At 37.7% G+C, this 27,913-nt stretch overlaps 1 protein-coding gene across 1 annotated transcript in view; it reads right to left on the bottom strand.

The window, feature by feature from the left end:
• LOC145722287 (rab GTPase-activating protein 1-like) overlaps positions 1-27,606 on the bottom strand; it is a 90,849-nt gene extending 63,243 nt beyond the window's left edge. The window contains exon 1 of the mRNA XM_081824641.1: positions 27,516-27,606. The gene's annotated coding sequence lies outside the window, so the exon portion shown is untranslated. The remainder of the gene's footprint in view (positions 1-27,515) is intronic.
• Between the last annotated feature and the right edge of the window lie 307 nt (positions 27,607-27,913).

The following is a 27,913-nucleotide window of genomic DNA, read 5'->3' as shown; positions in this document are numbered from 1 at the left end:
GAAGGCAGACGCTTAATGACTGAGCCACCCAGGCGCCCCCTATTGTTACATTTTAAAGCCACAGTTAAAACTAAACTTCAAATATAAAAAAGTATGCCAATATAGTCTAAAAGATTCAAGCAAGTACAAATGTACAAAATGTTCAGTCTAATCCCATCAATTAATAAGCTAAAAGTTGGTAGAGATGCCCCAACATGAGAGTCTCAGTTAAGTTGGGAAGACAGATTCTGGTTTTCCCAAGACATTTTCATATTACTATATTGCTGGGAAATTTGAAGTTCAGTTTAACCAATAGTTAAGTTTTAATATAGTTAAGTTACAGCTGAGATAACAGTAAAATAAGCAAGTATTTCTACCATAAAAAACATAGCATAGGTTATAAATACAAAATAAAAAACTGTTCCTAATGGGTATGAATAGGCCCAGATAATAAATACATAGCCGTAAACACAGTAAACCCAAGCAATCCCTTCTTGATTCCCAAAATTTACACTTGGGAATTTAACAATTGTAAACCAACACCCAAGCACAAATTGAGAAGTCAAGGGTTTTCTTTTTCCCACTTAAATTTTCCAGCTTATCTTTTTAACACACAGCTAAATGTTATTTGTTGTATTTTCTTCCTAAAGGCAAAAAAATGAGGCAGAAATTCTCTCCTGCTTCTGAGCAAAGGAAATCACATAAAAACTCAAATATTTTATGTCAAAGTTACCACCTTTAAACCAAATCCTACAAATGGAAAATTATCTCCAAGAAAATTAGCACAGAAACCAGAGTAGTTAACTCCACATCTGAGCTTCACTTTTTTCAAATATTAACAAATAATTTTTTCCCACTAGTCAGAACCCATCTCAGCACCTTAAAATTCTATCGCTGACTTTATTTTTTATTTATGTGTGTCATTTAAGTAATTTGTACCTAACATGCTAAATATTAATAGCCTTTCCTAATGGTCCCAGCACACTTCAATAACACCTGATGTTATGACAAAGCAGAAGATAAAAGTTTAAAAATGAAAAGATGAAGCCTTTCACAATTTGTCATAGTTTTGTCAAAATATGTCAAACTTCTATAAGCCAAGAACATACCTCAATGTGTCCTATCGAGAGAACGATGAAAATAAACAGTTGGAGAAACACAGACATGAAACTTATATTTGACATATCCTGAAATGAAACTCAACTACTACAACCTGAAATAAATTCTAATCTGTTTTAGATACAGTTATCTAGTACCTATACATTGTACTTTGGGGGAAAAAAATTCTCCATATCCTCCTTGCTTCACAAAAGTACAACAGTATCCCAAATCACAGGTCACAAAGAGATGTACTTATACATGTTGTAGAAGATTCCTATGTAACCTAAAAATAAGAAAAGGAGTGGTCAGAGGGCAAGGCTGTCTGGGCAGTGGGGATATCCAAGAGCATCCTAACGGACCAAGGCTGGGTTCTATGAAAATATCTTCATTTAACTATAGTAACAAGGCATTTTCCAGCAGTCTAAATACTAACTTCTAGTTTCTATCTCCTCACTTTCTGGTTTCCAACCAGTAATGCACCAAAATCCCCCACAGGAACTACTGTCCTTTCAGCTCAGTTCCACTATGAGGTATTTTCTACCTTTCAAAGTGAAAATTTTAGATTAGCATATTTCATAATGCAGAGTAACTTCTGCAAAATAATTTTTTTTTAAATAAAATGTCAGAGAAAAAGAGGGAAAAGAGGGAAAGGAGGGAGGGAAGGAGGATGGGAGGGACAGGCCTAATGCAAACAACTTAGAAAACTCAGCAAAACTGTATCTTAAAGGCTTTCTTCAAGTACATTTTTAAAACCAAATCAATAAATAGTAACTGGTTCAAGAAGAGCTCCAGAATTCTTTCCCCAAAGAACAATGCAATTTAGTACCAGGAATCCCAGACTTTGTTAAAATTTCTAGCATCAAACAGGCTGTATACAATTAAACCTATGTTTTAACCTTACTTCATTCTATAGATAAAGGGACTATTTATCCTGTTACACATATTCAAATCTTAGCAAGGTACCTTTGGATCTCCCTTAATGTACCTGAGTAAATGAATGTATAGTAAGAGACCAGCCAACAAATATATACTAAACAGTAATTATGTCCAGAGCATTCATATATAAAGTTTAAGGCAAGTCAACGCTTTCTGCTACATACTATTATAAATAACACATCTTTTTCAAAATATTAACATGTTGGCTCAAATAAATTAAAGCTACTTCAAATGACACTTAAGACACTCAAGAAAGGGCGCCTGGGTGGCTCAGTTGGTTAAGCGACTGCCTTCGGCTCAGGTCATGATCCTGGAGTCCCGGGATCGAGTCCCACATCGGGCTCCCTGCTCGGCGGGGGGTCTGCTTCTCCCTCTGCCCTCTTCCCTCTCGTGCTGTCTCTCATTCTCTCTCTCTCAAATAAATAAATAAAAAATCTTTAAAAAAAAAAAAAAGACACTCAAGAAATAAGTATTCAATAATGACAGTTGACCATATGCTTCCTTCCCCCAAAATACAGAGAATATTATTGAGATTTCACCCTGACAAGAAAATGAAAACCTATACCGTGGTCTGAATAACATTCATATGGTCAAGTCTGTAATATAAGAGCACATCAGCATAAAAACAATGATAGTCTTTTGCTCTCGGGAAATGAGTAGATCAAAGAAGCAATATTAATTTGAAAGGATACATGTTTTCTATTAACAGTATAATTTAGGAATGTAAAAAGTATAACATACTATGTGTTTAATGGGGCAGTTGTAATTTTTAAAGATTTAAACAAAGTCTAGTTGGTTGAGAACTCACTATAACTCACAAATAAGATATTTTATTACTATTATTTACTAAATGCTTACTATGAACCAAACAGTGTCAGGCATTCTAGTTATCTTTTTGTTTATATTCACAACAATCACTGAACATTATAATTGCATTCCCACCTTACAAATGAAGGACTACATTCAAAAGATTAAATAATTTGTTCTAGCTAATACAGCTAGTTAAATATGGAGTCCAGATTTGAAGCAACCAAATCAATACCACTTTGCAATGGTCTGTCTCCTGCAATGACTGCCCATAGGGCAGTTCGGAGGCCCATCTCAAGCCCAGTGGAGGGGTGGGAGGGAGGACTGGGTTAAATGGTTTAAAACATGCCTGCCTAGTTCCTTGCCCAAAGTTTCCATCTGAGGGGATTGTGGCTATAGGAGGTGCCATGACTCTTTGCATTGAAAAGAAAACTGATTCTTCTGTTCTACTTCCATGTGGGGGCTTTCACTTCTTGCTAGGAAGAGTGCAATACTGGAATCCTCAGCACATTTTCCAATCTACCTTTACCGGTAATAAAGCTCAATACTTCACTTTGTCCCACATTTGGCACCTTGTTTCTGTTCTCAATTAGTTAAGAACCTGGAGAGCTGCAGAAGTGACTCCATTAGACCCTCTTGAACCTCCAACTGGCATGCACAGTACAATCAGAGAACGTGCAGCATAGGTTTGAGATCAAGCAACTGTCATTAATACTAACAACATCAGGTGAACCACAGGGATGGCTATTATTTGCAAAATAAGTAAGATAACTTTTTTATGTTTAACCATAAGGTTTCAGAGATAATCTATTTTTGAACATGCACTTACTTCAATATATGAAATTTTCACACCATTTGGTCTGACCACTTTGAAAAAAACCTAAGTTAATACCACCAGCTTTTTTGTTGCTGCTCAGGAATTGGACTCTACCAGTGCGCTTAGTCCCACATTCTAATCCCCAGCCTTATTAGTCTGGCCCATCTTCTCTTTAATAATATAGAAGCCTTCCTAAACCCTTACTTACTTTGAGGAGCCAAATCTGATCGTTTCCTTGTGTACTGAATGCTTCAGACTCAGGTTTTCTCTATATTCCAGAAACTTCTCTGGTTACGCCCCAAGCATCTTCTAGTATTGTTCTCTGTTCACTGGCTGATAAAAACTAGCAGGGCAATAAGCAAGCTGATCATGGCATACCGAGCAGTCATTAAACCAGAGGTAAAAACCAAGGAGAAAGAACATAACAGGAATGTGGGAGGGAAAGGAAGAAGAAGAATGCAATGTTCCATGATCTGATTGACTAATCTGTTTTTTCTCAAACCGGTATACATGAATCCCCAAGCATAAACTGAGACATGCTGGGGATACACTAGGAAAATGAAGGTGAATGCTAAACCTGATATGTAGTATCAGCTTTCTTCATTCGCTCCAGTATTTCAAAGTTAATAGACCAGCAGTGAATGTTTCTTTTCTGGAAGTAATTAAAATATTTCTATATTTAGGGGCGCCTAGGTGGTTCAGTCAGTTAAGCGGCTGCCTTCAGCTCAGGTCATGATCTCAGGGTCCTGGGATTGAGCCCCACATCAGGCTCCCTGCTTAGCAGGGAGTATGCTTCTCCCTCCCTCTCTCCCTCCACGCTCTCTCACATGCACTCTCTCTCTCAAATAAATAAAATTTTTAAAAAAATATTTCTATATTTATATAATCAGTATGCAAAGAAATGCAACATTCATATGAATTCTTAAGATAAAACAGAGAATTTAAGAAATTGTCAAACTACCCTGAGGTACATACTGAACTTCCAAGGGGTATTCTTACTCTCCTCTGCCTTTGGGGTTATGCAGGTAGTTTATAAAGCCCTATTTTACACAAATTTGGGAGTGTCTGGATTAACAACCTAGAAACTTTCTCCAACCCTTCCAAAAAGAGTCAATCACTGCCCCTACAGTGCGTCTACAAAATTTTACATTAATTTATATTCCTTCCCTAGCATTTATCATACCACATAATTATTTATGGGTCTATCTCATCAATTACAACTAGTTCCACTAAGACAGCAAGTACCCTTTATTCATCATTGTATTTCCAGCTCCCAGGAAAGTGTCAGGAACACAGTACCCCATCTGACAATATCACACCTGTTAAATGAATGAATGAATGGGTTAAACTTACACATTTCAAAGAACAATAATTTCTTTCTAGCAAGATCATTTCAACAAAAAGATTTTCTTAATGTTTTAATTACATTAGACAACCCATACAAATACCAAATCCAGATCCACTTTACAACTATAATGGGATTGAAAAGCTCATTCATTCACCCATAGTCAGGAAACCACATTCCAAAGATTTAATAAAAAGGCAAAAGCAAAACACTAACTGCACACGGTTCTTTATACAAAGTATACCCTTTCAAATCAGAAAATTTCTGGTCATGCAAAAACAAAACTGTGATTAAAATGGAAAACCTTTACAAATGATGCCTGCCAATCTGTTTATCTTAACACATCTCATTAAGGGTGAGAGATCTTAAGACATAACACATCAGTATCACAGTATATTAGTTTAGCTTTAATTACCTATGCTCTACTTCTAGTTCTATACTTCAAACCTATCTGGTTCTCCAGAGGGCACGTATCTCTACTTTATGCAGACTCACGAGGAAAACCTTAATTACTTTAGGAAAAAAAAAAAAAGCTACAATTATTAATAGTGCCTATGATCTTCCTAGCTTTTCAAAGCTTTCCATAAGATGATCAGAATTCTCAAGGTAGTATCAGTGAAAAATGGATGAATAACTATTTTTAAAAGGATAAGCAACATTTTCTCCTAAATTCTAAAAAGGGCTCTATTTATTTTAGTATAAAATTTTCATGTTCTAATATTATCATCTCAAAAATTTAAATGTCCTATATTTTACTGAATAGATGCATACTTAAATGCACACATTTCCACTTAAAAATATACTACAGGCTGCCAATAATGTAACTAAGTGGCATTTTATTAGTTAATGCCCCCACAGTGTCTGACACATTGTATGCAATTAATAAACATTTGATTAATTAGGTCTACAAATACTTAAGCTTATTATATGCCAGACACTGCTTTAAGCAGGCATAGTAAACCTAACAGATATGGACCTCCTCTTCATGCAGACTTCAGTTTTGTGAAGAAGGCAGAAAATCAACAAACACACAAATATGTACTTCTCAAATATGGCAACTAGAATGAAACAAAACAAGGTGATATTAGTAGGGGGTATCCTACTTTAGACTGGAATATTAGGGAATATCAAGAATGCTTCTCTGAATCTGGGCATTTGAGATAAGATTTTCCATCCAAAGATTTGGGGAAAAGATCATTCCAGGTTATGGGAACAGCATGTGGAAAGGCCCTCCATCAAGTTTCAGAAATCGAAAAGCCAGGGCACCTGGCAGCTCAGTCGATGGAGCATACGACTCTGGATCTTGGGGTTGTGCATTCAAGCCCCATAATGGGTGTAGAGATTACTTAAAAATAAAATCTTAAAAAAAAAAAAAGAGGAAATTGAAATGCCGGAATAACTTGATCAGAGAAAACCAAAGGAAAAATAGATTTCTGAGAAACTGGCAATGCGACAGATACCATAGATTTGTAGCACATGTTAAAGATTTAAGGTTTTATTCTAAGTGCACTAAAAAAAACTAAAATAAAGCATTACAGGTGAGGCATGTGCAAGAAAAACCAAGATACAGAATGCTAGAAGGCCTTGGTCCTACATCAAAAGCTTGGTAAGGTACACATAGATTTCAAGTTAACATGTCTAAGGTGCATACGTGTTAGGTTTTTCATAATTCCCTGCTTTAATCAACTTTTTAAATTAACCCATCATCTTCCAGACATCATCACTCTCTCCTCCCTTTCCCTTTGTATGTCCATACCAGTAGGACAGTAAAACAGTCAAATAAAATGAAGAATAAAAGTACATCATAAAGACGAATTGGGAAATTAGCCTCTGAATAAGTGAGCTGACTAGTTCTTTACAGGTTAGGATGAAATGGGAACAGGGGTCTATGCAGAAGATACATACATTCTGAACTATTTAAATGTTTATAATGTGCATTATTTTTAAATCAAAACAGACTATATTTAACAAAAAAACAGACTATAATTATATTTCTCATTAGAAAACAATTTAAAATCATGTAACTGCTTGGCAAAATATCACCAAAATCTTTCAAAAATTCTTTCCACTTCATTTTTCAACAAAATGAAAAAGTGAGGATTAGCTATTACTTTGTGAGATTAACAATCCTTGTAGGGCACCTGGGTGACTCAGTCAGTTGAGCAGCCAACTCTTGATTTCGGCTCAGGTCATGATCTCAGAATGGTGGGATGAAGCCCCCAAGTCGGGGTCCATGCTGAGCACAGATTCTGCTTGAGATTCTCTCCCTCTCCCTCTGCACCCCTCCCCCGCTTACTCTCCCTAAATAAATAAATAAATAGAATCTTTAAAAAAAAAAAAAAATCCCTGCATCTTCATCTTCTACCTGAAACTCAAGTATGCCGAGAATTTCCTTAGAAATTTCTACCTACAATATTCTATTCGATAAACATCTTCCATTATTCATTGAAACATCTTTCATCTCTACCAGGTGAGTTTGAACATTAGTGTCCAAAAAGAGCTATTAGTCAACATTTAACTCTAATTTTTTTTAAATTTTAAACCAAATTTTAAAGTAAATGTACATAATGATCCATCCACAAAAATCTGTCCGGCTAAATACCCAGAAATATGTGAAAATACAATTACGAAGGCACACATATTAGCATTGTTTTCAACTGGGGCGCAGGGTAAGCGGGAGGAGGCAATCTAAACATCTAAAAAAAGGACAATTCAGTAAGTTCCATGGTATCATGCTGTCACAAAATTGTCAGTGAAAGATATTCAAAATATACTGTCTATGATAAGCTCTTTTTTTTTTAATGTGTGTGTTCATCAAACAATACACAGGGTGAAGTAGAAATTCACTTTTTACCTTATCCTTCTTTTAAATGTATTACAATACACTACCCAGGATTTTAAAATAAAAGCAGAAAACGTCAAGAAATAACTATTTGAAGATACAATTTTACATTTCTTGAAATAGAAAAAATGATTTTAAGTAAAACCTAAAAGAAATAAAACTTAAAATTACCCTCCAAAGTACTTTACTTCTGTCATTCTCAAAGCAAGGTGCATACAATTTTCTCCATTTCAAGTGGAATATTTACTTACTGAATAGTCTCTAACTAGTAGACTCTGAAGTTAGACTTAAAAGGATTATAACGCATCTCCAGATCTCTCCACATTTCACAGACCCTATTAACAAACACAGAAGGATGGCAGAGAGTACGAACAGATCCCTCCTCTCTCTAAAATCACATTTCAATGGAATCTATAAGCCCTAAGAGGTCCTCTAATTTTGGACATAGGTGTATTTGACTGATGGAATCTAGGTATGTATCCATGCCCTAGATGAAAAGGGGATTGGGAATAAAGCACCTAACATTTTTAGCTTTTAGTAAAAAGGTGGCTCTGACTCATAAATTGGGGGAATATGTCAAATATAAGAAAGGGGTTCAAATGCTAAAAAGAGAAAAATGACAAATGTTCACTATTCATAACAATGGTGGCATTCAGACAACCACATCACCCTAAACGACAATTATCAAGACTATATGGTAGTGGAGCCTAGCTAGCTCAGTCAGCAGAGGGTGCGACTCTTGATCCTGGGGTCATGAGTTCAAGCCCCATGTTGGGCATGCAGCCTACTTAAAAATAGAAAAAAACCATATGATATCTAGACTCAAAAATATTATACCACAAATAATTTGTTGGTTATAAGGTAAAAAACAAACTTTATAACAGAACAATTAGATTTTGTCACCACTTTATCCAGTGATTAATCTCAACATCACTAAAACCAGGACAACCAGATATAATGCATTATGATCTACACAGCAGCAACTATAAATACTGATGCCCAAAATGTTTTAATTTAAACAAACTTTTAAATCTAGCGCCTGGGGCGCCTGGGTGGCTCAGTTGGTTAAGCGACTGCCTTTGGCTCAGGTCATGATCTCAGGGTCCTGGGATCGAGCCCCGCATCGGGCTCCCTGTTCGGTGGGAAGCCTGCTTCTCCCTTTCCCACTCCCCCTGCTTGTGTTCCCTCTCTCGCTGTCTGTCTGTCAAATAAATAAATAAAATATTTTAAAAATAAATAAATAAATCTAGCTTTTAGCTTACAGGAAATACAAAAAACAGAAAACAATGAAATAAGCCAGACAAATTCAAAATGTGGACCATTTTACAGGACAACTGTCTAGATGTCTGGACAGTCATGTGAAGAAAAAGGAACAAGTGGGGAGATGTGTTACTAAATGCAACTGCGTAGTCCTTGATTATGTCTTGATTTAACAAACCAGCAATAGAAGACATTGTTATGGGCTGAACTGTGTCCCCCCCAAATTCATATCTTCAAGCCCTAACCCCCAATATCTCAGAATATGACTGTATTTAGAGGTAGGGCCTTTAAAGAGGTGATTATGTTAAAATGAGGCCATTAGGGTGGGCCCTAATCCAATCTGATGAGTCCTTACAGGAAGATACAGAGACCCCAGTGATTTACACATACATTCATGTGTGAAAGACCATGTGAGGACAAAGAGAGAAGGTGGTCACTGATAAGCCAAGGAAAGAGTCCTCAGGAGAAATAAAATCTGCCCACATCTTGACCTTGGACATCCAGTTTCCAGAACTGTGAGAAAATACATTTCTGTTGTTTAAGCCACCCAGTTTGTTGGTATTTTGTCATAGCAGCCTTAGTAAACTAATACAGACACTTCAGGTACAAGTAGCAAAATTTTGATATGGGCTAGGTTTTTTACGATACTAATAAATTGTTAGGTATAAGAATGTGAGAATGTGTTACAGTTATGTAAGAAAATGTTATCTTTTAAAGATGCATTTAAATATTTACGGATAGAGGTGCCTGGGTAGCCCTGTTGGTGAAGTGTCCGACTCTTGATTTCAGCTCAGGTCATGATCTCAGGGTTGTGAGATCAAGCCCCGTGTAAGGCTCCACGCTGGGCATGGAGCCTGCTTAAGATTCTCTCTCTCCCTCTGCCCCTCGCCCCTTAAATAAATAAACAAATAAATATTTAGGGATAAAATAAATTTCTGTAATTTGCAGTGCTATACCAAAAAAAGACATGAAGATAACAAACTGTTAAATGTAGATGGTTATGTGGCTACTAAGTAAACTATTTACTCTCTTATAAATTTGAAATTTTCCATAATGAAAAGTTAAAAACATATCTATATGAAACTGATTTAAAGAGAATTGAGGGGCACCTGGGTGTCTCAGTTGGTTAAGAGTCTGCCTTTGGCTCAGGGCATGATCCTGGAGTCCCAGGATGGAGCCTTGCATCAGGCTCCCCACTCAGCAGGGAGTATGCTTCTCTCTCTGACCCTCCCCCCTCTCACTTGCTCTGACTCTCACTCACTCTCTCCCAAATAAATAAAATCCTTAAAAAAATTTAAAGAGAATTGATTGTACAATAGAACAAAGATTCCCAAAATGAATGCCCACAATTAAAAGACATTAAAATGAGGAACAAAAGGAATACAAAAATACACAAAACTATAATTATACCTTCAACAAATATTTGAGTGCATACTATGTACTAAGTACTGTGCACATGGAGGTGAACAAAAGAGACATGGTCCTGCCTAATGGGGTTTACAATCTAATAGAGGAAAGATGTAATAAACAGAAATAAATACAAATAAACAGAAGAAAAAATATATAAATGTGTAATTTTTTTTTTAAAGACTTTATTCATTTGAGACACAGAGATAGAGAGAGAGAGAGAGAGAGCATGAGCAGGGGGCAAGACAGAGGGAGAGGGAGAAGCAGGCTCCCCACTGAGCCAGGAGCCTGATATGGGGCTCGATTCCAGGACCCTGGGATCAGGACCTGAGCCAAAGGCAGACCCTTAACGACTGAGCCACCCAGGCGCCCCCTTTTTTTTTTTTTTTGAAACAAATTCCTCTTCCATCTCTAAAAGGGAGTTCCTCAGAACTCTATTCTGGGCCTCTTCTCTTCTACTTAATCTCAATTAGCACTTTTCAAACCCAAACATCTCTCAAGTTTTATAACCATATGTCAAATTGCCTATAGACATCTACAATATTTACTTCATAGACATCAAACCTTGAGCTCATATTTTCTTTCCCCAAAACTGTGTTCCTCCTTTAATCCCTCTTGATAAAGAGATCCAAAAATACCTTCTCTCACCCCTAAATCTAATATGTCACAAAGTCCTATTGCTTTTACCTCACAAGAACTTCTTAAATCTGTTTATTCCTCTCCAACTTCACTACTTCCAACCAATTCCCTTACCTGGATTACTGTAATAGTTTTCTAAACTGCCTTCCTGATTCCAGCCTTACTCATCTCCAAATTCATTCTACCTAAGGTAAACAGGCAACATCCAATATTATCATATTTTTGTTAAATAAGATTTTTAAATTACTCTTGCCAAATATTGAAGCATATTTCCTTCAAGCATCACTCAAAAGCTAGTCCTAAAATAAAACTAGCCCATAAGAGTAATTCTCCCAGCTAAATAATCCTGGTTTAAAAAAAAAAGTTACCTGAATTAAAAACAATACTGAGAAATACTTGGGAAGCACAGTGTCCCAACATTTCTCCATAACATTCAACTATCACCAAAATATGTTACACTTGGGTTGTCAAATAAAACACAGGACACCCAATTTAAATTTCAGATAAACAATAGTTTTTAGTATAAATATGTCCCAAACATCATGTATATTTTTACTTCCTAGATCTGGCAACCCTAGTTATGCTAACAAAATTATCACAGCAAGCAAAACCTGACTTTAATTTTAATTTTTTCAATATACAGGTTACTTAAATTTAGGGGAAAAAAACTCCATAATCCTACCATGCTAACACAATTAGCATTTTAGTGCATTCCTCTTTTTCTTATATACTTTAAATGTTATATTCACCCTTCCTTAAATGTATAGGCATTTCATTATGCTAACACATACACCTGCTTTTCTATCTTTTCCCTTTTTCTCTGTAGTTATTTCTTTAGAATACTCTCAGAAATGAAATTACTAAATTAAAGGTTTATTAAAAGGTTATGAGCAGTCTAACAATTCTAGATACATATTGGCAAATTACAAACTACTAGCAATATTTGATATGCCCACTTTACTAAAATCTAACCAGCCTTATGTTATTAGTATTTTCCAAAAAAACTGAAATAGGTATAAAATAGTATTTCATTTTGCTTTAATAAGCCTTTCTTTGGTTACTGATAAGATCTAACATTCTTCTACCAGTTGCTTATATCTCCTCTGCTATCAACTGTCTGCTCATTTCCTTTACCTATTTCAAAAAATAGTTTTGTTCTTTTTTTTTATTTTTTTTTATTCTTATGTTAATCCCCATACATTACATCATTAGTTCTAGATGAAGTTTTGTTCTTTATAATAAAGCTTTCCCAAGTGAAGAATGAAAGTGCCAAATGTCTAAAGTTATAGTCACATGAACCAAATGAAACACTATAGTTTATTTCTTCAATCCTCATCATCTTCCAGAAATTACATTTTTATATACATACATTATCTCAAGTTTCATTTAAATTCTCATGATTAAAAATAATTAAGAAGTTGAGTTGACTCAAATTTCCTGATATTTAAATACCATTTCTGTTCAACCTAGTACTTGGATATGCCAAAGAAACTTCTCTTAATTAATTTGATCATGGAAACAGAAATCATGTTGCAGATCTACTCTCTTTAATAATCCAGATACACCAAGAAACCTGATTTTGCAATGAGAGTTTACTCTCCAATGCTGTCAGTAGTTCTTGCAAATATAAATATGCACTACTGGTTTCAACAGAAGACAGAGTAAGAAAGTAATTAAGTAAGTCAGCACAAATTCATCAATGCCATTAGAACAGACCTCAAAGCTCACAACAAGCTAACAGCAGGCCTTTAAATGGCAGGGATTTTTGAGATAACCTAATTTAATCTCTTTCCTCTCCATCCCCCACCCACTTTGCAAAGGAAGAAATCAAGGCAAAATGAAGTGAAATAACTTTCAAGAAAGTCTTAAAGCTAGTTAAGAGCAAGAATATCTGCTTCATTCTGCAATCAACCAAATTTTATTGAGTGGCTTTATTCAAAGCTTTATATACCAAAAGTGAAAAAACGGGCGCCGGGGTGGCTCAGACGGTTGAGCAGCCAATTCTTGATTTCAGCTCAGGTCCTGATCTCAGGGTTATGAGACCTAGCTCTGCATTGAACTCTGCGCTCATTGGGGAGTCTGCTTCAGGATTCTCTCTCCCTCTGCCCCTTCCCCTCTAAAATAAATAATTTTTTTTTTTTTTTTAGTGAAAAAAACAGTGAAGTCCTTGCTCTCAAAAAGCTTACATGCTACTAGGGGATGGGAAGAAAAGAGTAAATAAGGAAAGAAAGAGGGAGGGAAGGAAGGAAGTTTCTATGACAAGGGTAAGTATTTTGAATTCAACTACATTGGGCAACGTGGGAGAACAAGACTAGAACAGGGTACCACTTCAGATTGGGTGGTTTGGGAAAGGCTTGGAGAAAATGAAAAAAGAGCCGAGATCTGAATGACAAGAAGACAGGCACAGGAAAATAGAAGGAGAGAACATTCTGATTAGAGATGCTCTTATATCCAAGTATTCATCAAGGAGTAAAGGGTAAAGGGAAGGTGGGCTGACATGCTTTTTTTTTTTTTTAATCAAAACGTACCATTTAAGTACAAAAGATATTACAAAAAGATTTAATAATAATAAATTTAATAATAATAATAATAAATATGGCACAAACATGATTTTTCCCAAGTGATAGACATATCAAGATAAAATACTATCATAGGAAAATATCTAAATCATGATGATTTAAATTCACTACTTAGATATTTCAATGATCACATTTAAAGATAACAAAGTAAACACATTTCCATTTCCAACTTTTCTATTAATTTTGACACCAGCATATACAACAGCCTAGGACTTTTTTCCAGCAAAACTATGTATCTTAAATGATGCTAGGGATATTGGGCTCAGAGAGTAAGATGTTTGTTTCAGCCAATAATTCTGCTCTTTTTATTTTTTTTAATTTTTTTTTAAAAGATTTTTTATTTATTCATTTGTCAGAGAGAGAGAGAGAGAGAGAGAGCACAGCAGAGGGAGAAGCAGACTCCCTGCTGAGCATGGAGCCCAATGCGGGACTCGATCCCAGGACCCTGGGATCATGACCTGAGCCGAAGGCAGACACTTAACCGACTGAGCCACCCAGGTGTCCCAATTCTGCTCTTTTTAAAAATCAGTTACTGGGGCACGTGGATGGCTCATTCGGTTAAACGTCTGCCTCTGGCTCAGGTCATGATCCCAGTGTCCTGGGATCGAGCCCCACTGATGAGCTCCCTGCTCAGTGGGGAGTCTGCTTTGCCCTCTCCCTCTGCCACTCTCCCTGCTCATTCTGTCACTCTCTCGCTCTCTCTCTCAAATAAATACAATCTTTTAAAATAAAATAAAAATCAGTTATTTTTAATACATGTATATATTACTTTCCCACTACAGTCAAGTTCCTGAAAGACATGGTTTATGCCTCCTACTTCTACACATTCCCCCATAGCACAGAGCCGTGTGAACAGTAGAGATATAGAGGGGGAAAAAATACATCATTCCTAGAATGTCTTAACACGTTATCACAAAGGAACAATTCAACAGTCCATAAGCCTTGAATAAATTGGACTCAGCTCAATGAAAAATAACTCTCTAATCAAGTAAGTAGTTTAGTATCCTAAGCATTTTAGTAACTAAGAATAAAAATAAAACAAAAAAAACACTCAGCTGGTTTATGAGGTTTTAAGCCAGAATATAAATGTTATGCCATGTCTGATCAATCTGGTTCCACCCATAAACCTTCATATAAAGCCACAGGCCCTCCCCATCCATGTCTCCTGTTTGAGGTCAAGAGCACTGGCGTAAAATTTCTGCCATCATTCCCCAGGTCATCCAATTCTCCCTCCCCCTATTTAAAAAAAAAAAATTTTTTTTTTTTTTAATTATCTCTATGCCCAACATAGGCTCAAACTCATGACCATCATATCAAGAGTTGCATGCTCAGGGCGCCTGGGTGGCTCAGTCGGTTAAGCGACTGCCTTCGGCTCAGGTCATGATCCTGGAGTCCCGGGATCGAGTCCCGCATCGGGCTCCCTGCTCAGCGGGGAGTCTGCTTCTCCCTCTGACCCTCCTCCCTCTCGTGCTGTCTGTCTCTCATTCTCTCTCTTGCAAATAAATAAATAAAATCTTTAAAAAAAAAAAAAAAAAGAGTTGCATGCTCTACCAATTGAGCCAGCCAGGCACCCCTCCTTCCCTCCCCCTATTTTTTGGTCTGCTGCTGTCAATTAAAGTTACTAAAGGGGCGCCTGGGTGGCTCAGTCAGTTAAGTGTCTGCTTTTGGCTCAGGTCATGATCCCAGAGTCCTGGGATCAAGCCCCAGGTTGGGCTCCTTGCTCAGCAGGGAGTCTGCTTCTCCCTCGCCCTCCATCCCTCCCCCTCCCCTGCTCATGGTCACTCGCTCTCACTTGGTCTCACTCCATCTCACTCTCTCTCTCTCAAATAAATGAATAAAATCTTAAAAAGAAAATAAAGTTACTAAAAGCAAGGAATACTGAGGATTCTGGCTTGGTTAATAGGGCCAAGAATACCTACCTGTACAGAGCACCTTCTATACACCAAGCACCTACCTTATTTCTTAAATTTCATGAGGTCATGAACTATTATTACTTTCATTTTACAGATACATAAACCCAGAAGTAAAGTTACTTATCCAAGGTCACACAGCTAATAAGTCTGTCAGATTCAGGATTCTTTACTCCCCAAGAAATAGATCAATAACAATTCCATCATAAAAAGGTCAAGATGATGGCCATACAAAGCATAACCACCAACATTAAGTGAACAAGGTCAGAAAGCAGCAAGGCCTAGAAAAGAAATTCTACAATCTTTCCACCTACTTTAAACCCACTGCCATCATAACAATTACAAGTTTGACAAGGGTGAGGAAAAGTTTTTCTGGTTGGTAATCCAATTTGGAAACTAAATAATTTGCTGCCATCTAGCTCAAAGATTGTATTTTTATGTAGTAGTTATTTTTCATTTTAAGACATTTTCATTAATAAGAGTAATGATAGATCCAATTCGGCTCTAACATAGTTTACAAATTCACTTAAAAAGTATTACTGAAAATCCTACTAAGTGCCCAATACAAGAAGAAAGAAAGGAGAAAGAAGAGAACATTTATGAGAATTTAACTATGTGCCAAGAACATAGCTATGTCTCCTCTAGATTCCTTACCTTATTCAAGAGGCACCTGAGTGACTCAGTCAGTTAAATGACTGACTCTTGATTTCAGCTCAGTCATGATGTCAGGATCATGAGATCAAGCCCCTTGTCAGGCTCTGCACTCAGTGTGGAGTCTGCTTAACCCCTCTCCCTCTGCTCCTCACTCCACTTGTGCTCTATCTCCAAAATAAAAATAAAACCTTAAAAAAAAAAAAAAACCTATGCAGTAAATGCTATTATCCCTATTTTACAGATAGACTTCCCCAATGACACAAAGAGCCAAGATCCAAAGCTAAGGTAGACAAATTTCAGAGCCCTAAACAAAACAGTTTTTGCTCTTTAAAAGCCTATACTGTAGTCTAACGCAGAAACAGGTAACTTAAAATACAATGTTTTAGTATCACAATAGGGAGGAAAACAGAATGCTCTGAAAGCACATATGAGAGAGTCTACAGTTTCAGTAAAGGCTTTCAAGATGATGATGTCTATGCTAAGACCACAGCTACGAGCCACCCAGAACAGAAAGGCGATCTAGTCCACACTCTTTAAAAATACCTGGTACCCAAATGGTCAAGGACCTAACTCTGATACATTATATGAGCAAATAGTTTCTAACCAATGTTACATAGCAAATACCTTGCTGAACTACGTCTAGTATTTTGTAAAATCTGCAGGTCTATGTGTGTCATATATAAGAAGAAAATTAAATCTATGGTTATTCAAAGCCCTTTGGAAATCAATCATTCTGGATAAGCAATTTGATAACTGAAATAAGAGTTTACCCTCTGGTTTTCATACTACAGCTGGTCTTTGAACAATGCAGGGGTTAGGGGTACCGACCCCCTTGCAGTCAAAATTCACATATAACTTTTGACTCCCCAAAAATTTACCTATTAATAGCTGATTGTTAAAAAAAAAAAAATACTACTACTAAGGAAGAAACAATTGGCGATTTTAAATAAAAGCTGTTAAAATGAAAAAAAAAAAAAATAGCCAGATGTTGACTGGAAGCCAACGATTGTTATGTTACTGGTAACATAAACAATTGAATAACATATATTTGATATGTTATATGCATTATATACTGTATTCTTACAATAAAGTAAGCTAAAGAAAATGTTATTAAAATTATAAGGAAGAGAAAATACATTACAGTGCCATATTATATTTATCAAAAAAAAAAAAAAATCCACGGATAAGTGGACCTGTGCAGCTCAAAACCACATTGTTCAACACTCTGTTGTATTCCATATAAAAAACTTTCTAAGCTAAATACTTTAATGCCCTCATAAATGTACTACACAGACCATATACTTAACCTTTTCTTGGTAAGAGAGAATCTCACAAATTTCCATTATTATTCTATACTATTAGAAATATATTTGATACCTTAAAGCTAATTATGTAAGGTTGTTTTCTTTATGCTATCTATAGTTTTTAGATTTGGGATTTTTTATAGTTTTTCCTATTCTTCACTGCTATCATCTCAGCAATCTCACTATCCTGTTATCAGTATGTATGTATATGACAGCATCTCACCTCTTCTAAATTATTCCTCCTAATCCGCTACCTTAAAAACCACAAGCACCATATTTAAAATAAGTTATCAGTGAGAGCTAAAAAGCTTTATTTATAAAAAATTACTTATAAAAATGACATCTACTTTAGGGATTTTACAATGATTCAGAAAGATGAGGAGCTGCCTACACTGGGTCTACAAAGGTAAAGAGTTACAATTTCAGATTTTCATACCTCTAGTTAAAATGTCTCTCTTGCCTTCTTTCACCTCAACTCAGATATTTCAGGCAGCCTTACCTGAAACCTCAGACCAGGTTACATAACCCTCTGAAGCTTTCCTATATGACACATTTTATCCTGCCCCATCCTTGCTAAACTCCACTGTATATATGTTTCTCCAGTATGACTATCAGTCCTTAACAGTCTCTTACCTGTGCTTCTTGAGCACAGAACCTATACTCTGACTTATAAATGCTTGTTGAATAAAACAATGTCAGAGACTGAAACTGAATTTATGGCCATAAAGCCGTAACACTCCATACAATTAAAAACGACCTTTCATACCCATAATGATATTAACTTTCTTCTGCAAATATACACTCAGGACATCTAAATTTAAGGGAAAGTCATATGAAAATTATTAAGTACAAGCATGTGACAACATACTATTAAACCTTTTTTACCTACCACACCCTGAAAAACATCTTTTTATCTTGGGGGGAGAAAAGCAAAAATACATAATTATATTTTTCCCAGGCAACTACATATTTCTGTTCAACCTAAGTGCAAAGAATTGACATTTAAAGAATAGTAATTGTTGATGATCCAAGCTAAAATAAAAATTATCTTGGCTGTATCCAGCTACTTTAAGGTGTTAGAAGAAGAGTCACCCATTACAGGATTCATAGATTCCTGATGTTGCAAGGGTCTTAGAAGTTACCTCATGTTATAATACTCCTCCTCATTGCAGAAAGAATTCACTTTGCTAGAGATCATCCAATCCACTAGTTATTCAATGCACCCCTACATTTCTTCTTTCCTCTTTCACTCACTGACCCTCTGGACCCGCACAAAATACTATGCAAATAGTAGTCTTTCAAATATCTGTTCAACTTATTTTAGTAATTACAAAGTAATATAGGTGCTTATCTATTTCCAAGATTTCTTTGGCTCCTCAAAAATTATCCAGTAAAACAAAAACACAAGGCACATTTACAGGAGTTCTTTTGTAAACCTTAGTTTTCTTAATTCTCATAACCACCCTATGAAATAGGCAAGATAAGTATCATCACCCCATTTAAAGAATCATCAATAAAGAGTAGTAGTTGAGAGTCACTATGAAGCTGATTTAGGAGCAAAGGAGACCTGCCTCTTACAAGCTGAATGATTCTAAGCCATTTCCTCCTCCCACAAACTGGGAATGATAGTATAATAGCTCCTACCCCATATAGTTACTGTCAAGATTAAGTAGACAATGCACAGTATCTCGTATAACTAATCCACTAAACAATTAAAATTAGTTCATTATTATCACGCAAAAAAGAAATCACTTTTTTGGTAAATCACTTTTCCTCTCTGAATTTCACAGCAGCACTGGATCAAGAATTAAGGTCCTGTGTTCTACCTACCTTGTCTTCCACAAAACCAAAAAGTGTTTTTAGTTATTTGCAGCTTAATGACTATTTTTGTCCATCCCCATCCCCCAGCCCAACCACAATTTTTTAAATCTACTATTATCCTCTTCCAAATAAAATTCTCCAAAGTACAAAAATTGCTAAAGCCCTCTATTTTAAAAAGTAAATTCCCCTCAGTGGACTATAATAAAGTTCCACTACGATTAGCATGCAAACAATGAAATTTATATGTAAAATGGGAAGTACCACATTAACTGCTAAACAAACTGGTTTCTCTAACCTATTATTAAATTAACTTTTAAAAACTTTATCTGATATCTTCAAATGGTAGAGATTGCTATTTTACTGTTTGTGAAAACAACTATAACAGGAGAAACCTGTTTCACCTATCAAAACTATTGACAATGTTGACAAGAAATATAAAATGCATTTCAGAATTAAAAAAAAAAAAAACTAAGAGACCTAGACTCATTTGTGAAAAATGAAGCTATATAACTCATGCATAAAAATTTTATAGGTTCGCTTGTATAGGTAAACCAGTGGTCCTAGGATTTGAATAATAATAATATTCTAGAATATTGAGGGAAAAATGGATGGAGGAAAGAAGACATTAACTGAATTACAATTCAGTACCAAACTTGATAGGCAGTAGTTCATCGTTCCACAAAAACTAGGACAAGGGCAAATCAAAACATTAGTCCAAACATGATCCTTAACAAACAGTAGGCCAAATATGACACAAAGATTTAAAATGAAAGAATACATACATACATACATACATACATAAATAAATAAATAAAATGAAAGAATACAGTTCATGAGGGAAGAGCTTTGCGGAAATAGTAAATGAATGAGGTCTGATGGCCTCAGATGCTAAAGTAACAAAATTACTATAAAAACAACCTCAGAAACCATACTGTCTGCCGGTATATGTATGTATAGGCTCCCTTCAGTGGTTGACTTTTCACGAAACTAAAATACAATCTATTCAAAATGTCATACCAAGATAAATTACTCCAGAGAGACTACTCAAGGAAATTCCGGATAACCACTCTAAGAACCATTTGCATTTGTACAATGCTCTTAGCAGAGGGCCTCAAAATGACGAATACATCTTGAAGTACAGAATAAATATTCTATATGGTTTATCAAAAATTAGTGTTCTGTCTCTTAAGCCTGCAACAGTGAAAAACCACAGGGTTCTATTTTTTTCTAAAAATAGTATTTGTTATTTGCATCCCCTGTGGTGGAAGTCTCATTTTGAAGTCTGGCAATTTTGCTTACTGCTGATAATGAGGGCAGAATATGGGTGTATATGTGGGGTAGGGGAAAAGTTGAGAAATCCCTCACTAGTACATGAATGTATCCTACACTTGCCCTTTTAAATGCGCTCCTTTCCTGGAAATTACGCAAAAAAAAAAAAAAAATCCCTTTGGGGATTTGCATTACTTTCATATCTGTCAATATTTCACATGATAACCTTCAAAGAGTCGGACCACTTGTTCTTAATCATTTGCCAGGTAGACTGTATTTTCACCACAAATGTCAACTACCAGTGGGTGGTGTGCATGTGTATACGTACATAATACTCATTTATGTATATGTGTGTATCTGTAGAAAATACATAAATTAAAGACATCGATATCACAGTTTGTACCACAAAAAATGACGGTAGAAAATTTGGAAGGATTTTAATAAGCTCTATTTGGGAAGCCTAACACATCTCACAAAAGACAAAACAGAAAACAAAACAAAAAAACAACAAAAAACAAAAAAAACCAACACCCTGTGCTGACATGATTAGCTACTCCATTCAACTGGTGTGAGGTATCTGAGGCATGCTGCATCTGAACCCTTATCATACCATTTGGGGTGTGCTATCCTGTGGAGCAGTTCATATGAAACTGCCGAAACCTTCTAAAATGATAGGATGACATACTTTATATATCACAAGCTTAAATAAACGAGGAACACAGTATGGCAACGACATAATTCATTATTTATTTTAGAACAAAAGCTCATCCCAAAAATTCTTTGTCAACCATCCAGAAGTAGCCCAGCTTTTACCAACCAAACAGTTATTTACTATAGCGACTTCATCACCAAGATTACCAAAATTTTCCACACACTTCTCACAGTCTCTGTATGTGTTGTTACCTGGGCAACACTCTAAAAGGGCTTTTATCTTTACAGAACTGGGAGGTCAAAAAGAAGTAAAGCTTCTTCAAATTAACTGTGCACCATTTTAATTAGAAGCACTAAGTGAAATCATCAGAAAACAGAAAACCTTGAGAACTACCACCAATTTGATTAAAAGACACACCTTACTGTCACTAATCTTCATTTCTAGCCACCCAATTCACCTGTGGAACAAGGGAAGCTCCATCCACGACTTCAAAACATCCTCAGTCATACAGGCTGTCAAATACATAAGCGCTGAAATTCAAGGAACTTCTTTGAGTAGAAAAATAATCTATCAGTCCCTCACATCTGGCTGTGGTATGAAATACCCTGCCTTGCTGCCCTAAATTCTGAAAGCTAGGAGGCTCAGCCATGGATCTGTAAAGACTGCCTTTCTGCCAAACCAGATCTGCCTCCAAAAATTAAGATCCAGTCATTTAGAAATCACATTTTAGAAGGCACTTTGAAAATACTTTCAAAACTGCTTCCTCCTCTACTACAACCAATTTGATGCTAGGTCTATTTGGCAAACAAAAAATAATGGTATCTCCTTACAAAGAAAATATTTTCCCTTACTTTCCAACAGCTTTAGGATTGGTAAACTTGAGGTTGCTTCCTTAACACTAATAATTTTTCCCTTCAGCTTTTACACTAAGGATATTCAAGTGCTCTCTGGGTCATATTCTAATCAACACAGCATACAAAACTTCTTTAAGGTTAAAAAGTACTGGGGCGCCTGGGTGGCTCAGTCCTTAGGCTTCTGCCTTCAGCTCAGGTCATGATCCCAGGGTCCTGCTCCTCAGGAATCCTGCTTCTCCCTCTCCCCCTGCTTGTGTTCCCTCTCTCACTGTGTCTCTCTCTGTCAAATAAATAAGTAAAATCTTTAAAAAAAAAAAAAAAATGTTAAGAAGTACTAGATGACGCCAGAGTCAAAAATGAAAGATAAACTGAAAAGCAGAAGGGAAAACTGGCATTCAAGGCTCTTCACCATCTAGTACTAACTCTTTCTTGCTTAGCCTTTTCCCTCTATGCCTTTGATGACCCTGGCCCTAGGCTCTGAAAGGCCTTTCTTTACATACTATTTGTCCTATTCCCACATGTCCAAATCCCAACTGTTCGTCAAAGCATGGTTTTAAATGTCACCTCTTCCCTTATCCTTACAACTAAAAGAAATTGCTCCCTCCTCTCTCTAAACTCTCAGAGTGCCTTATCTTTATTTCTTTACCACACTTACTTTCTGCCATATAGTATCTTTGTTTCCATATTTAATCCCCACATAAACATGAAGGCCTTAGGGTCAAAATCCATGCCTTATTCAACTCTATTCATAAAATGCTTAATACAATGTCTGGCACATATTAAGCACCTCAACTGAGCTACATGAAAAGCTTTAGTTAGGAGAGAAGTCCACTAGAAACAACTCCAGATTATTAGGATTCTGGAGACCAGCCTTTGTTAATAACTAGCTATATCACCTTGAACTTCAACCTTTTAGAATGTTCATCTGCAAAGTGAAGAGGGTGGACCAAACCAGTTTTTAACTGTAGGCTGTTATCTATCATTAGCTGGCTATAAAATCAATTTAGGGGTCAAAACCCAGCATTTTTTTTTTAATGAAATGAAGTGGAATAGAAATATCAATGTGTACTGTAGGCAGTAGTGTGTTGAAAATGTTCAACAACTGGCTATACAAAGGGAAGAAAAAAGCCCTAAACTATACCACTTGCTGATTTCCCTGGTGTAAATACTCTCACGCCACAGACAACTTCAAGTTACCAGCATGATGTCACTGAACATGGAGCTAGGTGGGAAGAGGAAGGCACACTGCTTCTGCAAGGCAGTATGATGAGCCAGTTCCAGCAAGGTCCTGAAAAGACAAGTATTGTTTTGCCAAACTTTTCTTTCAACTTTGCATGCAGGCACAGGAGTGTGGAGGGAGAGGGGATTGAATCAAGGTATAAAATGTGTTTCTTACTGTAAGTCACAGTCAAAACAGTTTAATAAATGTTCAGCTAAACAATCTCCTAGTCTCATGTGTCCTACACAATGCAATAAATCTTATTCTTGGTTACGTATGTAATTTCTTTACCACCACAATTTATTTCTCTTCAAAAATGAGAGTTTCAGAGATGCCTATTAATATCACCAGAAGGCAACTTACAAGGAGTGGAAATTTGGCTTAGGAAGTATCAGAAAATGGCCAAGGTTCTCAGCCTTTGTTCAGCCCCACACACCTGAGGGACATAATTACATCCTACTAGTAGCAGTGGCTCATTTAGCAAAGGGTTGGGGGGAGAAGGGGAGAGGAAGAGGAAATGTATAGTATGAAAAAAAGTCCAAGTAACTGTGACATTTGTGCCCATGCCCCCACTCCACTGAGAACTCAGGTACAGAGAAAACCAGTGCTGTAAAAAAGTAAATTTCTATATCTGATGTTTCCCAGCCAATTTCTCCAGCACAAGCCTGCATCCCCAAACAAGATCTCCATTACTGAGAATTCCCTACTAGAATTAAGTTTCTGCCATGGACTAGAGACATGTACTTGTTGAATTTAGAATAAGCAAGGAAAAAAAAAAAAAAACCAGCATAGCTAACAGTTGTTAGACTTGATATTCTGGGAAAATCAGGCTTTTATTGGGGAAAAAAAAACCCTTCTTACTTCTTATTTAAGCTTACTAAACTGAGTAAGGAGAGGGGAAGTTTCTTGAATATATTTTTGGCTGTTCTATGTCTATCACAACAACACAGTCTGTAACCAGATTTTTCATGAGTGTTTATAAAAAACTGTTTTTTCTATTTTTAAAGCTATTTAGAAAACAAGAAGGCTCAGAATTTCAAATAGACTAATAATCGTAGCCCAAATCTAACTCCAAATCAACTAAGTATATGCCTAGAAGTTTCCAATGAAAATCCCCCAAAATTACACCAAAAAGCACCAAAAGATGACAAAAAGGAGTCAGCATGAGCACAAATTTGCTATACTCAAACAATTTTGGCATCCTAGCTGTTGAATGCGTGCAATATGGAAAATAAATACGAAAAGGTAAATGTTGAGATACAAGTTCTGCTAAATTCCATTAACTCTTCCTTATTAGGGGTCCACTGAGGTTCACATAATATTTACCCAATTTCAAATACCAACCATAAAGTGAAAATTATTTACCACTCTGAAAAGCCACGAGTCAAGTCAAGCAATGTCTTCTTCCATGTTCACAATATTAAACCTCTCCTCTAAAATGTGAGATTTTACCATAACTCAGACTCAAGTCTGTACTTTCTCTGCCTCTACTGTTAGTGTGACAAATGTCATAAGACTATCTCCATAAGAAGTTCCTGAGCTATCTTTGCAGTACCAGAGGCTTGTATAGCCTTGTGCTCCTGGTCATCCTCAGACCCAGTGGCTGAGCCATTTATACAAGGCAAGAGCTACCTACAGGTAGCAACTCATTAAAACTTGTGAGACAGAGCAAAAAAAGAAAAAAAAAAAGCTCTGTGCCTGAGAATCCTATAGACTACAGTATCTATTTTCTAAACACCCTCTTTCCAGCCATAATCATCCCTACACCTCTTCAAGACAATGGTAGGATGGAATGCAGACCCAGTTCTACACCCTCAATGCAAGAAATTTTTGCTACTTAGCTACTACCCTCTTCAAAGTTCATCTCTTGAAGTTTGGCTATCTCCCACTCATAATATTTTTTCTTGGCACAACACAATTCCTTCTTTTAACTACTCCATTAAGAATGGATAAAAGGACTTTTAGCTTTAATGCTGTATCATCTGAGTTCAAATATACAGTAACTGAACAAGTTGAAATCTGGGTTAAAGCAAAGGAAAAAATTTTAATTACAACTTCTTAGAAGTCACAAATTTTACACTGATGAGCAAACATGAAAACTTTTGTTTTATAAGCCTAATAAAATTCTGTCATTCAAAGAAAAACAGCACAATAACTACTAGGGTAAAAAGAAAATTATCTGAATCATGAAACATTAGCAAAGGAACAAAAATTCTAAGAATACCAAAACTATAATACATAAAAGTTCCTATCAAATAACAGGCCAAAAACAAAACTTCATACATGTATTGTCACACTTTTTTATGCTGGGTGGTGTATTCACATGTCCCAATAGTACTGGGATCTACTACCTTGTTTCCAGCTTTCTAAAATACAGTGTAGGCTATATAATATGCTCACATATAAGCACTGCCCAACTACATCCACTTCTCCCCAGATGACTTATTAATACATCATATCAGAGCACATTTTGAACTGATTTAATATAGACACCAGTCTCTCAGAGTCTCAAGTAACTCACCAAGCTGGTGAGCATTTAAATACAAATGGATGAGGGGCGCCTGCGTGGCTCAGTCGTTAAGCATCTGCCTTCGGCTCAGGTCATGGTCCCAGGGTCCTGGGATCGAGCCCGCATTGGGCTCCCTGCTCCGCGGGAAGCCTGCTTCTCCCTCTCCCACTCCCCCTGCTTCTGTTCCCTCTCTCGCTGTGTCTCTCTCTCTCAAATAAATAAATAAAATCTTTAAAAAAAAAAATAAATACAAATGGATGAAACTCATCTGGTCTTTCTTCCTTGCAATTTCATTCAGTTTCCTATGGGACTCTATTGAGATAATGAATCATAGACCAGTTTTGAGCTCTAGCAGCTTGTGGACCAATATTTTCCAAGGACAAAATCCACTTCCAATTTGACCACAAGCAAACTTCATTTTTCTATTTTCTGACATCATAGTACTGGATATTCTACAGAAATCCAGCAGAAGCTAAATATAAACACTATTATAAGAAAAGTCAGTTTTCATGAAATTGTGTTTTCAGAACTGCAACAAGCAACTACCTACCTCCTACCAAGTACAAGAAATTTTAAATGTATTAAAAATCCCTAAATCTTCCAGTACCAAAAATGCAGGCCTTGAAATCAGTTTCCAGTCAGCGCTGAAATCTCTCAAGCAAAAGTTCTCTTTACCATTAATTAGTGTAATGAGGTTGGCGTTTCTCCTCACTTGCAGGAAACCTTCAACTCTACAAGTGACCACCTACAGTTCGGTACATTTTCTAAGATAATCTTGAGAGGTACACGGAGAATACACAAGTACCTGGACACACTGCCCTGGGATCAGAAACAAATCCTGTCAGTCCAGTCCCCTAGCATCCAGCCACCTTCCGCTGGCCGGTGGCCCCTTTCCACATGCTGACGCACTGCCCAGCCCTGCACCGTTGGCGACCAGTGCAAAGCACTAGCCCCGGCTCAGAAACTTTGACTCAGTTATCAGGACACTAAGCACCCACTCCTGGACAGAGGATTTTCGTGGCCAGGCGGTCAACTCCGAAGCGGGGCATTCCTTGCAGGCAGAGATCTACCCAGGACGCAGCCCATCCCAAACTGCAAAACCACAAGCATCAACAGCAGGAGCGGAGCAAAGTGCCGGGAGGAGGCAGGGGGAGCGCGAGGGCGAGACGCGGTCACGAACAGAAGCCTGAGTGTGGGTTAAAAAAAAAAAAATACCCTAGCCACACGCCCCCCGGACGCAGGGCTGCTGAGACCGCGAGCCCGGCAGCAAGCAAGGCGCAGCGGCGGAGGCGGCGGCAATGTCAGGAGGGCACAGCTGGAGGCGAGCACCCAAGTCCCCACCCCGCCCCCAGGTGAGGGGCGCCCCGACTCCGCCCGCCCGCCCGGGCCAGGAAGAGCGACCAGAAGGCAGAGCTGTGGGGTCCAGGAAGCGACCGACAGTCCCGAAACATCCGTGCCCTCCTCCCGGTGGTGCTCTCGCATCCAGTCCTCGGCCCGGCCCCGACATCGACCCTCCCCCGACTCAGCCCCGGCGCCAACACCCCCGGCACGGCCCGCGGCTCCTAGCCGCCCGACTGCCCGCGGGCCCCTAGGAGGCCGCCCTCGCCTCACCTCCTCACGTCTCCGCAGACAGGGCCGGAACAACTCTGCCGGGCGCCGCGTCCCACCCGCCGCCCCGCGCTCTGCGGCCGGGCCCGTCCCGTTCACTCCGCGGCCGCCGGAGCCCTGGGAGGGCGGAGGGAGCAAGGCGGAGGGAGTGGAGAATGGGGGGGGAGGGGGCAGAGAGGGACCGCCCGGCAGGAAGAGGCGAGGGAGGGGGCGGGCCGAGTAGGAGGTGGGTCGGGAGCGCGCCCGTCCGGGCCCCTCGGCGCGGCGTGCGCGCTCCTGAGGGCGGTGGAGCCTTCTCAGCCCTCGGGGGCGGCGCGCACGCGCGTACACGTCCGCGCCTGGCTGTGGTGGGGCTGGGGACGGGGGGGCCCGGGGGCTGGGGGCGGGGCAGTGAAGACCTG

This window comes from Leptonychotes weddellii, chromosome 6 (genome assembly GCF_054177405.1).
Source record: "Leptonychotes weddellii isolate Sample4059 chromosome 6, ASM5417740v2, whole genome shotgun sequence".
In the NCBI taxonomy this organism is placed as follows: domain Eukaryota; kingdom Metazoa; phylum Chordata; class Mammalia; order Carnivora; family Phocidae; genus Leptonychotes; species Leptonychotes weddellii.
The sequence above is the reverse complement of the archived record's forward strand: the minus strand, read 5'-3'. Positions and strand labels throughout refer to the sequence as shown.